We start from the raw sequence: 14234 nt of genomic DNA on the forward strand, positions 1-14234 counted from the left end.
GAGTGGAACCAGGAGAAGGGTGGGAGCGACGATGTCGTGCTGCTCAGCACTCGCCTGCTGCCATCCCCGGTGTTGGGCACAGGCTGCAATGCAAGAACCACCTGGACCAAGTGCAGCGAGTTTGGTGTAAGGTGGCCAGGACAGTGAGGAGGTTGGAGCACTTGGCTGGAGAGGAGATGCTGAAGGCCCAGGGCTTGCTGAGTGTAGGGAAGAGAAAGCTTATGGGGAGACCAAAAATCATCTCTCTTGTCATTATGATCATTGAAGAGCATCCAGCCATGCTCTCCAGCCCCAAGTCAGTAGAGAAAATTAAAAAACAGAGTTACCCATTGCATGACTAAGAATATTTAAATTGAGCCTTTCTTAACATCCTGTGCAAAATCATCCCCCCACAAGGCCCTCCCACAACCAGCCCTGAGCAACATCTCTCTTTCTGGGCATGTTGGGAGAGGATCTTCAGGGGAATAAATGAGAGAAAGACATGGGCTGCAATGCACAAGAACTTTAATGAGTCTAAACAGGAAAATTAGGTCAATCCAAGCTGAGATGCCAATGCAGAGAGCACCAGGGGCAAACAACAGTCCATTGTTTTCCAAGGGGTGCTTTCCAAGCAGGTGCCCACACAGGCGGTGGAGCCAGCAGCTCCTCCCCAGGATGGCTGAGTGCGGCTCACAGCCCAGGGGAGCACAAGGCAACAAGGACACAGGAGGGAAAGGAGAGAGTGGCAGAGGGCACAGGCAGGGATGGGCCGTGCTTCCCGAGAGCCCAGGCTGGCCCTGTCCTTCTGCAAGGCATGGGCTGGGCTGGCTCAGTCCCTCAGGAAGCAACAAGCCGATGCTGCGTCCCCAGGGCGGTTCCACCCTGTGCATCCCTGGCTTCCTTCCCCAGGGCCATCGCCAGCAGCTTTAGCAGGGGAAGCACCTCGTGCCACAGAGGCCACTGCCCAAGCCTGAGAGGCCAAAGCCCCCGGAGCTGATGGGCACTCCCTGAGAGCTGAGGATGCTGCCAACAGCAGCCGAGGTGGAGGATCCCACCACGGTGTTCTGTGGGAAGGAGCTGAGGATGGGCCCGGGCAGCGTCACCACCACAGGAGAGGGTTCGATGATGACGGTGGAGTCCTGGCACTGCCGGACACAGGGCTCATTGCAGCTGTTGGCCAGCGGGGTGGGGCCGCAGGGCTGGCAGGGCCGGCACGGGGTGTAGCAGGACATGTCTTGGGGCTGCAGGTGCACCTGGCAGACAGGACATTGAGGAGCAGAGTGCAAGGAAGGGCTATATCAGAGCAGTCTGTTGGCACACCACGATGAAGAAAAGCAAAGAGAAGGAGAAGACCACAGGAGGCTGCTCAGACAGGCCCAACAGCCTCACTCTTTGCTCAAGCCCCCAAGAATCTCCCAAAGAGCAACCAAGCCCAGACACTTCCACACCTGGGCCAGAACTCAGGAGAAACTTCAGCCAAAACCCAGCCTCTCTCCATGCACAACTTCTGCCCCTTCCCTCTCCCATGACAAGCAGTTCTCAAGAGCCCACATGGGATTAAAGCAAAGAAGGGGATCAGAAAGCTCAAAGGAGCAAGAAAAGAAAGGGCTTCAGACTCACCTTGATCCCAAGGAAATGGAGGTGAGAGGAGTGGATGAGAGAGCGAGGAGAAGGTGCCCCTTTTATACTGCTCCTGCACCGCCCCAGGCCCACAGGCACTGCACAAGGGCAGTAATTTTCCAACACATTCACCTCCAAAGAAAAATATCCTCCCTAACGCCACACGTTGTGGTTTGATTTCCATAAACACTGCCATTTCATTTCCTCATTTCTCACGTGCTTGCTCTGTGTTGCAGCTCCTTTCACGTGTGCCATGCGAGGCCTGAGGATACCCGGGGTCAGAGCGTGTCCATGCAGGCACAGGATGTGCCCCCCGTGCCAGAGGGTCCCGTGCACGCAGGGGATGTTGGCTGGGGGCAGTGCCTTGCCACTGTTGGCAGCTGCTTCTGCGGGGACAGGCCCAGCTCTGCCCTGCCCCGCACAGAGCAGCAGAGCATCCAGAGCCTCCTCTCCTGGCACCACGTCCTGCCTGCTGCTCTCTCCCCGCTCTCACCTCACTCCAATGCCCACTGGCCACTGCTTCTCCACGGAAATGCTTTCCTCTCCCTTCGTCCTGATGCCCTTTGCTGATGCAGAACATTAGCTGGGCTGTCTGAGTATTCCAGGGGCTGGATTTACCAAAGCCAAGGCCCACCTGGAGCAGAATCAGCAAAGCTGGTGGTGGGAAACAAGAAGATCTTCCACACAGGGCAGCAGCAAAAGGGAGGCTTGAGCCAAGGCTGACTGGGGCAGCTTCGCTGGGGACAGGGGTTATGGGAAAGGGGAAGGCTCCCCAGGGCTTCTGGGCTTTGGTCTTCACTGGCAACATTTCTTGTCACAGGCTCAGGATCCTGATATTCCTCAGAAAGAGCAGAATAAGGAGACCTTCCCCACAGTAGAGGAGGAACAACATTCAGACTGGACCGACATGAATGTGTGCAACCTCGTGACAGGCACACAAGTGCTGGAGTCAAAGAAAACACCTCCAAACACCCTTTGGCTAGTGCCAGCAGTCAGGGAATGCAGCTGAGGACAGGGAGGAAGAGATGGTCAGGACGTATATGAGTACCAATGTACAGACCCTGGACTTCAAACATGACAACTTCCATCCAGTCAGGCATCTGGCAGGTCAGATGTGCCTTCACAGGCACCTGCGACGACCAAAAGAGATTGGAAAAGCCAGCAGCACCAGAGGGGCACCTCATGGTCCAAGGAACATGAAAGGTCCAGGCAAAACACAGGATAAAAAGAGAACACTCTGATGGGGGGCAGCAATGGACACAGGGAACTCATCTTCCAGGTCAAAGACATCTGGCTGTGGAGGGGAGCTCTCCTGGATGTTCTGGAGACAAAAGAAGGGGTTTCAGAAAATACCTCCCCACTGCTTGGGACACATCCTGGGCTCCAAAGCTCTATGGCTTCTGCTGGGCATTGGGACTTAAATCCACTCCTTTCCCATGCCCCAAATGCCTCCTCAGCCTAGACAACAACCCAGCACCACTGGATAGGGCAGGAAACCTCCTCCATTTCCACAACACACAAAATCTCTGGGGAAACTGCAGTGCCACATGCCTGGGGATGCTCAGCGAGGGGATGTGCTCCGAAGCGCCCTGGGTACAAAACCAGCTCTCAAAACACACCAAGGAGCACTGCACTTCCCTGCCCTCCAGACATGGAGGCAGCTGGGATGCGACCCAGGAGGGAAAGGGAATGCCTTCAGTAGGCAAATTTCCAGGGAGAGACTCTCCCTACCAGTGACAAGTCACGCTCTAATATTGGGTTGGCCGTGTGTCAGCCTTTTGGTGGGAGGCCAAGGCAGGAGGGTGGGATGTCTGCAGGCTTTGTTCCAGGCAGGGCTGAATTCCCCTTCAGCAAGGGCAGCTCCATCCAGGCACTGGGAAAAGGGTGCTTGGCAGCTCTCTCACATGTCACACGTGTTCTCAGCACTGACAGCACGTATTGGAAAAGTGGCCTGTGCTTGTGTGTCATCCAGGTCAGGCTCCACATTGTGCAGCCAAAGGACATCACAGGTGAGGAGAGAGAGGGAGGAACAAGGAATGGTCCAGACACCCAACACCTCCCCCGGATATTGAGAAGCCCAATGGCACAGGGCTCTGCTTGAGACTTGATTCCTGCCAATGATCAGGGAATTATTGACTCAGAGAATCATGAGGATTGGCAAGGACCTCCAAGATCATTGAGTCCAACCATTCCTCATGTGTTCCTGCAAGTCAAATCCTTGGGCTTCTCATCCTTTAACATGAAAGGGATCCCCATGACCTAGTGGGGATGTCAGAAAGGAGGAAATGAAAAGGCAGCGTTGATGGAAACCAAAACATGCCCTGTGGCATTAGGGAGGATATTGTGCTTGGGAGATGAGTCTGTAGGAAAATTGTTGCCCCTGTGCAGTGACTGTGGGCCTGGGGCAGTTCAGGAGCAATATAAAAGCAGCTCCTTCGCCTCACTCTCTCATCCACTCTTCCTGTCTCCAGCTCCTTGGGAATAAGGTGAGTCTGGAGCATTTCTCCTCCTCCTTGTCCTCCACCAAATGCATTTCTAAGCACATTACTTGTGTTCAGCTGAGCACTGGGGCTCCTTGCCATGGGTGAGGGAAGGAGGCAGAAGGTGTGGCAGAGACAGACACTGGGGCTTGGCTGAGGTGTCTCCTGAGCTACTGGTCAGGTGGGGATCTCCATAGACTTTGTCATGATTTGGGGAGTCTTTGGCACTGAGAGAAACAGGGTCATCCTCATGGTGGGCTGAAAGGCTGCTTCACACCCACTCCTTGTACTCTGCTCCTCTCTGTCCTCTCTGCCAGGTGCACCTGCAGCCCCAAGACATGTCCTGCTACACCCCGTGCCGGCCCTGCCAGCCCTGCGGCCCCACCCCGCTGGCCAACAGCTGCAATGAGCCCTGTGTCCGGCAGTGCCAGGACTCCACCGTGGCCATCCAGCCCTCCCCAGTTGTGGTGACCCTGCCCGGGCCCATCCTCAGCTCCTTCCCACAGAACACCGCCGTGGGATCCTCCACCTCCGCTGCTGTTGGCAGCATCCTCAGCTCTCAGGGAGTGCCCATCAGCTCCGGGGGCTTTGGCCTCTCAGGCTTGGGCAGTGGCCTCTGTGGCACGAGGTGCTTCCCCTGCTAATGCTGCTCCCTGCACGGGAGCCTCCACCTCGATCCCCCTCTTTTCCCTCTTTTGACTCATTAAATTCTGCTGCATCCCAGCCCATGCCTTTGTGTCATCCTTTGCCCTGCAGACCCTCTCCCAAGGCAGAGAGGCTGCCCTGGGGTGTTTCTGGGAGGGGGTTGTTGGGCTGGTTTTGCACTGGCTGTCAACACAGGCTGGCATTGGCTGTGCTCAGTGTGCACTGAGTGACTCTCTGGGTTCTCAGTTTCCCTGAATCCCTCCCTTGTCCAGCTGCCCAAGATGGTTTTGATGTAGCCCAGGACACAGTTGGCTTTCTGGGCTGCCAGAGCACAGTTCTGGTTTGTGACAAGCCTATCATCCCACAGGCACCCCCAAGTCTTCCTTGGCAGGGCTGCATGGAATGGAATGGAATGGAATGGAATGGAATGGAATGGCATGGAATAGAATAGAATAGAATAGAATAGAATAGAATAGAATAGAATAGAATAACCCTAGAACAGAATAAAATTTCCCTACATAGTCCAGGGACAGCCATGCACCTCTTTTCCCTTTCCTCTTTAAGCTGAACAGTTGACACAAGGACTCAGCAGTCAATGTGGCACTGACAAGATGGAGGCACCAGCTTCCCTCAGACTCCAGGAGATCCCATCCTAACCACAGGATTCCCAAAATGAGGGACACAGAGCAGTGGGCTGCCTTCACACAGACTCCTGTTACCATGGAATCACAGAATGGGTTTGATTGTGTTGCCCACAAAATCAGATTTGTTGCCCACTGTGCAATAACTCAATAATCACACACTCCAAAGAGAACCTGATTATTTATGTCAGAGTTGCACAAGCCTGGGTTCTCGGTGGAATTCCCCAAATCAAGCATACCCACCAGACTCTTCATACCATTATTTGTACCCAGAAATTCAGAGGTAGAAGCTTTCCAAGTGCAGCCCCTCTATTGGGGTTGGTTACTGAGTTCCATACAAGATGTCTGGGAGGAAGACATGCTAACTGCAATCTGCTCCACTGGCGCACAACATCTTGATTTACTACTGTTGTGTTTTAGGAATGGTATTCTCCAATTTAGTAGTCCCGCTAAAAAAAACTCCAGGCCAACACTCCCTTCCCCTTCCCCTCCAGATGGAAGCACAAATGTCAAAGGTCACGGGTTGAGATAAGAACAATTTACTGGAAACAGCAACGAGATAAGAAAACTAACAGTAACTGCCACAATATTAAAAACAAAAGGTGTAAGACAAAGAAAATATTTACAGGAAAGTTAAACAAGTCCAGATGGTTTCATCCCCCAGGCTTTTTCCCAATGGAAGGAACACCCTTCTTCCTGGAAGCCAGAGGGTCCCTCTCCCTCTCCCCCCTCCACCTCGTCCAGGTACCAACATGGGCTGGTATCAATTCACATGAGTCTTGCCCATGCCCCCTCCTGCTTACCTGGGCCAAACCAGGACAGCTACATCTTTAAGCCTTGTTAGTTCCCAGATGTCCTTGACTAGGGGAGGCAGCCACTGCCTGTTCCAATCATTAGATCCCCTTTCTTGTTGATTAGGCTGGCAAGTAGAGAAAGATCTTTGTCCTGGTTTAACAGTGGTATTCTCCACTTTAGTGCTCCAAATCCAACCACGTGCTGCTCTGTTCCCTTCCCTTCCTTCTCCACTGTGGAGGGCAGGAGAGGAGAATTGGAGGCACAAAAAGCAAAGATCACAGGCTGAGATAGGTACACTTTACTGGAAGCAGCAATGAGATAAGAAAATGAACTATAATCACAGCAATATTAATAACAAAAGTGTACAAGAGAGAGAGTGAATCACATGCCAAAATGTGACCGTGGAGCTCCCAACCCAACTGCAGCCACAACTGCCCCGACCCCAAGAGAGCCCTTCCTTCCTGAAGAGACTCCCTTCCCTCTCCCGGCCCCAGCAATGACCTGAAGTGGTATAGAAATACCTCCAAGTCCTGGCCGTGCCCTCTCCTGGCTGCTGCAAAAATTGAGCCTGTCCTGGCTGGAACCAGAACTAGCTGACATCAGAGATGATCCCGAATTGAGATAATCTTGACATATTACACATTCTTCAGGAGCTGGAAGAATCCAGTAAAGGTCATCTAGTCCAACCCCTTTCCATGGACAGGGATATCTGTCACTACATTAGCTTAATCAAAAGTCCTTTAAGCCTGACCTTGGATCCTTCCCAGGATGGGGCACCACATCATTCTATAAGTAATATTTTCCAGTGCCTCACCACACTCATCATCATAAATTTCTATCTTTTGTGCCTTCTACATCTACCCTATTTCACATTGAATATCTTGCTCCGTCTCCAATCACTGCAGGCCTTGATATAATGTCTGTCTCCAACTTCCTTAAATGTCGCCTTTCCTGGGTTTTCTCTTTTTGGCCCTTTCTTTCTTAAATCTATTTCAACCAAAAAGTCTGTCTGTCTGTCTGTCTCTCTCTCTCTCTCTCTCTCTCTTGCTCTCCCTGACACTGAGGGCGGTCACCACCATCCTGGGCTGTGTGAGCAGGAGTGGAACCAGGAGAAGGGTGGGAGCGACGATGTCGTGCTGCTCAGCACTCGCCTGCTGCCATCCCCGGTGTTGGGCACAGGCTGCAATGCAAGAACCACCTGGACCAAGTGCAGCGAGTTTGGTGTAAGGTGGCCAGGACAGTGAGGAGGTTGGAGCACTTGGCTGGAGAGGAGATGCTGAAGGCCCAGGGCTTGCTGAGTGTAGGGAAGAGAAAGCTTATGGGGAGACCAAAAATCATCTCTCTTGTCATTATGATCATTGAAGAGCATCCAGCCATGCTCTCCAGCCCCAAGTCAGTAGAGAAAATTAAAAAACAGAGTTACCCATTGCATGACTAAGAATATTTAAATTGAGCCTTTCTTAACATCCTGTGCAAAATCATCCCCCCACAAGGCCCTCCCACAACCAGCCCTGAGCAACATCTCTCTTTCTGGGCATGTTGGGAGAGGATCTTCAGGGGAATAAATGAGAGAAAGACATGGGCTGCAATGCACAAGAACTTTAATGAGTCTAAACAGGAAAATTAGGTCAATCCAAGCTGAGATGCCAATGCAGAGAGCACCAGGGGCAAACAACAGTCCATTGTTTTCCAAGGGGTGCTTTCCAAGCAGGTGCCCACACAGGCGGTGGAGCCAGCAGCTCCTCCCCAGGATGGCTGAGTGCGGCTCACAGCCCAGGGGAGCACAAGGCAACAAGGACACAGGAGGGAAAGGAGAGAGTGGCAGAGGGCACAGGCAGGGATGGGCCGTGCTTCCCGAGAGCCCAGGCTGGCCCTGTCCTTCTGCAAGGCATGGGCTGGGCTGGCTCAGTCCCTCAGGAAGCAACAAGCCGATGCTGCGTCCCCAGGGCGGTTCCACCCTGTGCATCCCTGGCTTCCTTCCCCAGGGCCATCGCCAGCAGCTTTAGCAGGGGAAGCACCTCGTGCCACAGAGGCCACTGCCCAAGCCTGAGAGGCCAAAGCCCCCGGAGCTGATGGGCACTCCCTGAGAGCTGAGGATGCTGCCAACAGCAGCCGAGGTGGAGGATCCCACCACGGTGTTCTGTGGGAAGGAGCTGAGGATGGGCCCGGGCAGCGTCACCACCACAGGAGAGGGTTCGATGATGACGGTGGAGTCCTGGCACTGCCGGACACAGGGCTCATTGCAGCTGTTGGCCAGCGGGGTGGGGCCGCAGGGCTGGCAGGGCCGGCACGGGGTGTAGCAGGACATGTCTTGGGGCTGCAGGTGCACCTGGCAGACAGGACATTGAGGAGCAGAGTGCAAGGAAGGGCTATATCAGAGCAGTCTGTTGGCACACCACGATGAAGAAAAGCAAAGAGAAGGAGAAGACCACAGGAGGCTGCTCAGACAGGCCCAACAGCCTCACTCTTTGCTCAAGCCCCCAAGAATCTCCCAAAGAGCAACCAAGCCCAGACACTTCCACACCTGGGCCAGAACTCAGGAGAAACTTCAGCCAAAACCCAGCCTCTCTCCATGCACAACTTCTGCCCCTTCCCTCTCCCATGACAAGCAGTTCTCAAGAGCCCACATGGGATTAAAGCAAAGAAGGGGATCAGAAAGCTCAAAGGAGCAAGAAAAGAAAGGGCTTCAGACTCACCTTGATCCCAAGGAAATGGAGGTGAGAGGAGTGGATGAGAGAGCGAGGAGAAGGTGCCCCTTTTATACTGCTCCTGCACCGCCCCAGGCCCACAGGCACTGCACAAGGGCAGTAATTTTCCAACACATTCACCTCCAAAGAAAAATATCCTCCCTAACGCCACACGTTGTGGTTTGATTTCCATAAACACTGCCATTTCATTTCCTCATTTCTCACGTGCTTGCTCTGTGTTGCAGCTCCTTTCACGTGTGCCATGCGAGGCCTGAGGATACCCGGGGTCAGAGCGTGTCCATGCAGGCACAGGATGTGCCCCCCGTGCCAGAGGGTCCCGTGCACGCAGGGGATGTTGGCTGGGGGCAGTGCCTTGCCACTGTTGGCAGCTGCTTCTGCGGGGACAGGCCCAGCTCTGCCCTGCCCCGCACAGAGCAGCAGAGCATCCAGAGCCTCCTCTCCTGGCACCACGTCCTGCCTGCTGCTCTCTCCCCGCTCTCACCTCACTCCAATGCCCACTGGCCACTGCTTCTCCACGGAAATGCTTTCCTCTCCCTTCGTCCTGATGCCCTTTGCTGATGCAGAACATTAGCTGGGCTGTCTGAGTATTCCAGGGGCTGGATTTACCAAAGCCAAGGCCCACCTGGAGCAGAATCAGCAAAGCTGGTGGTGGGAAACAAGAAGATCTTCCACACAGGGCAGCAGCAAAAGGGAGGCTTGAGCCAAGGCTGACTGGGGCAGCTTCGCTGGGGACAGGGGTTATGGGAAAGGGGAAGGCTCCCCAGGGCTTCTGGGCTTTGGTCTTCACTGGCAACATTTCTTGTCACAGGCTCAGGATCCTGATATTCCTCAGAAAGAGCAGAATAAGGAGACCTTCCCCACAGTAGAGGAGGAACAACATTCAGACTGGACCGACATGAATGTGTGCAACCTCGTGACAGGCACACAAGTGCTGGAGTCAAAGAAAACACCTCCAAACACCCTTTGGCTAGTGCCAGCAGTCAGGGAATGCAGCTGAGGACAGGGAGGAAGAGATGGTCAGGACGTATATGAGTACCAATGTACAGACCCTGGACTTCAAACATGACAACTTCCATCCAGTCAGGCATCTGGCAGGTCAGATGTGCCTTCACAGGCACCTGCGACGACCAAAAGAGATTGGAAAAGCCAGCAGCACCAGAGGGGCACCTCATGGTCCAAGGAACATGAAAGGTCCAGGCAAAACACAGGATAAAAAGAGAACACTCTGATGGGGGGCAGCAATGGACACAGGGAACTCATCTTCCAGGTCAAAGACATCTGGCTGTGGAGGGGAGCTCTCCTGGATGTTCTGGAGACAAAAGAAGGGGTTTCAGAAAATACCTCCCCACTGCTTGGGACACATCCTGGGCTCCAAAGCTCTATGGCTTCTGCTGGGCATTGGGACTTAAATCCACTCCTTTCCCATGCCCCAAATGCCTCCTCAGCCTAGACAACAACCCAGCACCACTGGATAGGGCAGGAAACCTCCTCCATTTCCACAACACACAAAATCTCTGGGGAAACTGCAGTGCCACATGCCTGGGGATGCTCAGCGAGGGGATGTGCTCCGAAGCGCCCTGGGTACAAAACCAGCTCTCAAAACACACCAAGGAGCACTGCACTTCCCTGCCCTCCAGACATGGAGGCAGCTGGGATGCGTCCCAGGAGGGCAAGGGAATGCCTTCAGTAGGCAAATTTCCAGGGAGAGACTCTCCCTACCAGTGACAAGTCACGCTCTAATATTGGGTTGGCCGTGTGTCAGCCTTTTGGTGGGAGGCCAAGGCAGGAGGGTGGGATGTCTGCAGGCTTTGTTCCAGGCAGGGCTGAATTCCCCTTCAGCAAGGGCAGCTCCATCCAGGCACTGGGAAAAGGGTGCTTGGCAGCTCTCTCACATGTCACACGTGTTCTCAGCACTGACAGCACGTATTGGAAAAGTGGCCTGTGCTTGTGTGTCATCCAGGTCAGGCTCCACATTGTGCAGCCAAAGGACATCACAGGTGAGGAGAGAGAGGGAGGAACAAGGAATGGTCCAGACACCCAACACCTCCCCCGGATATTGAGAAGCCCAATGGCACAGGGCTCTGCTTGAGACTTGATTCCTGCCAATGATCAGGGAATTATTGACTCAGAGAATCATGAGGATTGGCAAGGACCTCCAAGATCATTGAGTCCAACCATTCCTCATGTGTTCCTGCAAGTCAAATCCTTGGGCTTCTCATCCTTTAACATGAAAGGGATCCCCATGACCTAGTGGGGATGTCAGAAAGGAGGAAATGAAAAGGCAGCGTTGATGGAAACCAAAACATGCCCTGTGGCATTAGGGAGGATATTGTGCTTGGGAGATGAGTCTGTAGGAAAATTGTTGCCCCTGTGCAGTGACTGTGGGCCTGGGGCAGTTCAGGAGCAATATAAAAGCAGCTCCTTCGCCTCACTCTCTCATCCACTCTTCCTGTCTCCAGCTCCTTGGGAATAAGGTGAGTCTGGAGCATTTCTCCTCCTCCTTGTCCTCCACCAAATGCATTTCTAAGCACATTACTTGTGTTCAGCTGAGCACTGGGGCTCCTTGCCATGGGTGAGGGAAGGAGGCAGAAGGTGTGGCAGAGACAGACACTGGGGCTTGGCTGAGGTGTCTCCTGAGCTACTGGTCAGGTGGGGATCTCCATAGACTTTGTCATGATTTGGGGAGTCTTTGGCACTGAGAGAAACAGGGTCATCCTCATGGTGGGCTGAAAGGCTGCTTCACACCCACTCCTTGTACTCTGCTCCTCTCTGTCCTCTCTGCCAGGTGCACCTGCAGCCCCAAGACATGTCCTGCTACACCCCGTGCCGGCCCTGCCAGCCCTGCGGCCCCACCCCGCTGGCCAACAGCTGCAATGAGCCCTGTGTCCGGCAGTGCCAGGACTCCACCGTCGCCATCCAGCCCTCCCCAGTCGTGGTGACCCTGCCCGGGCCCATCCTCAGCTCCTTCCCACAGAACACCGCCGTGGGATCCTCCACCTCCGCTGCTGTTGGCAGCATCCTCAGCTCTCAGGGAGTGCCCATCAGCTCCGGGGGCTTTGGCCTCTCAGGCTTGGGCAGTGGCCTCTGTGGCACGAGGTGCTTCCCCTGCTAATGCTGCTCCCTGCACGGGAGCCTCCACCTCGATCCCCCTCTTTTCCCTCTTTTGACTCATTAAATTCTGCTGCATCCCAGCCCATGCCTTTGTGTCATCCTTTGCCCTGCAGACCCTCTCCCAAGGCAGAGAGGCTGCCCTGGGGTGTTTCTGGGAGGGGGTTGTTGGGCTGGTTTTGCACTGGCTGTCAACACAGGCTGGCATTGGCTGTGCTCAGTGTGCACTGAGTGACTCTCTGGGTTCTCAGTTTCCCTGAATCCCTCCCTTGTCCAGCTGCCCAAGATGGTTTTGATGTAGCCCAGGACACAGTTGGCTTTCTGGGCTGCCAGAGCACAGTTCTGGTTTGTGACAAGCCTATCATCCCACAGGCACCCCCAAGTCTTCCTTGGCAGGGCTGCATGGAATGGAATGGAATGGAATGGAATGGAATGGAATGGCATGGAATAGAATAGAATAGAATAGAATAGAATAGAATAGAATAGAATAGAATAGAATAGAATAACCCTAGAACAGAATAAAATTTCCCTACATAGTCCAGGGACAGCCATGCACCTCTTTTCCCTTTCCTCTTTAAGCTGAACAGTTGACACAAGGACTCAGCAGTCAATGTGGCACTGACAAGATGGAGGCACCAGCTTCCCTCAGACTCCAGGAGATCCCATCCTAACCACAGGATTCCCAAAATGAGGGACACAGAGCAGTGGGCTGCCTTCACACAGACTCCTGTTACCATGGAATCACAGAATGGGTTTGATTGTGTTGCCCACAAAATCAGATTTGTTGCCCACTGTGCAATAACTCAATAATCACACACTCCAAAGAGAACCTGATTATTTATGTCAGAGTTGCACAAGCCTGGGTTCTCGGTGGAATTCCCCAAATCAAGCATACCCACCAGACTCTTCATACCATTATTTGTACCCAGAAATTCAGAGGTAGAAGCTTTCCAAGTGCAGCCCCTCTATTGGGGTTGGTTACTGAGTTCCATACAAGATGTCTGGGAGGAAGACATGCTAACTGCAATCTGCTCCACTGGCGCACAACATCTTGATTTACTACTGTTGTGTTTTAGGAATGGTATTCTCCAATTTAGTAGTCCCGCTAAAAAAAACTCCAGGCCAACACTCCCTTCCCCTTCCCCTCCAGATGGAAGCACAAATGTCAAAGGTCATGGGTTGAGATAAGAACAATTTACTGGAAACAGCAACGAGATAAGAAAACTAACAGTAACTGCCACAATATTAAAAACAAAAGGTGTAAGACAAAGAAAATATTTACAGGAAAGTTAAACAAGTCCAGATGGTTTCATCCCCCAGGCTTTTTCCCAATGGAAGGAACACCCTTCTTCCTGGAAGCCAGAGGGTCCCTCTCCCTCTCCCCCCTCCACCTCGTCCAGGTACCAACATGGGCTGGTATCAATTCACATGAGTCTTGCCCATGCCCCCTCCTGCTTACCTGGGCCAAACCAGGACAGCTACATCTTTAAGCCTTGTTAGTTCCCAGATGTCCTTGACTAGGGGAGGCAGCCACTGCCTGTTCCAATCATTAGATCCCCTTTCTTGTTGATTAGGCTGGCAAGTAGAGAAAGATCTTTGTCCTGGTTTAACAGTGGTATTCTCCACTTTAGTGCTCCAAATCCAACCACGTGCTGCTCTGTTCCCTTCCCTTCCTTCTCCACTGTGGAGGGCAGGAGAGGAGAATTGGAGGCACAAAAAGTAAAGATCACAGGCTGAGATAGGTACACTTTACTGGAAGCAGCAATGAGATAAGAAAATGAACTATAATCACAGCAATATTAATAACAAAAGTGTACAAGAGAGAGAGTGAATCACATGCCAAAATGTGACCGTGGAGCTCCCAACCCAACTGCAGCCACAACTGCCCCGACCCCAAGAGAGCCCTTCCTTCCTGAAGAGACTCCCTTCCCTCTCCCGGCCCCAGCAATGACCTGAAGTGGTATAGAAATACCTCCAAGTCCTGGCCGTGCCCTCTCCTGGCTGCTGCAAAAATTGAGCCTGTCCTGGCTGGAACCAGAACTAGCTGACATCAGAGATGATCCCGAATTGAGATAATCTTGACATATTACACATTCTTCAGGAGCTGGAAGAATCCAGTAAAGGTCATCTAGTCCAACCCCTTTCCATGGACAGGGATATCTGTCACTACATCAGGTTAATCAAAACTCCTTTAAGCCTGACCTTGGATCCTTCCCAGGATGGGGCACCACATCATTCTATAAGTAATATTTTCCAGT

At 53.0% G+C, this 14234-nt stretch overlaps 4 pseudogenes; 2 read left to right on the forward strand and 2 right to left on the reverse strand.

Annotated features, from left to right (window-relative positions):
• Positions 1-487: 487 nt before the first annotated feature.
• Positions 488-1700, reverse strand: LOC125330582 (annotated as a pseudogene).
• A 2201-nt stretch (positions 1701-3901) lies between these two features.
• On the forward strand, positions 3902-4802 carry LOC125334618 (annotated as a pseudogene).
• A 2942-nt stretch (positions 4803-7744) lies between these two features.
• On the reverse strand, positions 7745-8957 carry LOC125330575 (annotated as a pseudogene).
• A 2201-nt stretch (positions 8958-11158) lies between these two features.
• LOC125334623 lies at positions 11159-12059 on the forward strand (annotated as a pseudogene).
• Positions 12060-14234: the final 2175 nt, after the last annotated feature.

Source organism: Corvus hawaiiensis, chromosome 1 (genome assembly GCF_020740725.1).
Source record: "Corvus hawaiiensis isolate bCorHaw1 chromosome 1, bCorHaw1.pri.cur, whole genome shotgun sequence".
In the NCBI taxonomy this organism is placed as follows: Eukaryota; Metazoa; Chordata; class Aves; order Passeriformes; family Corvidae; genus Corvus; species Corvus hawaiiensis.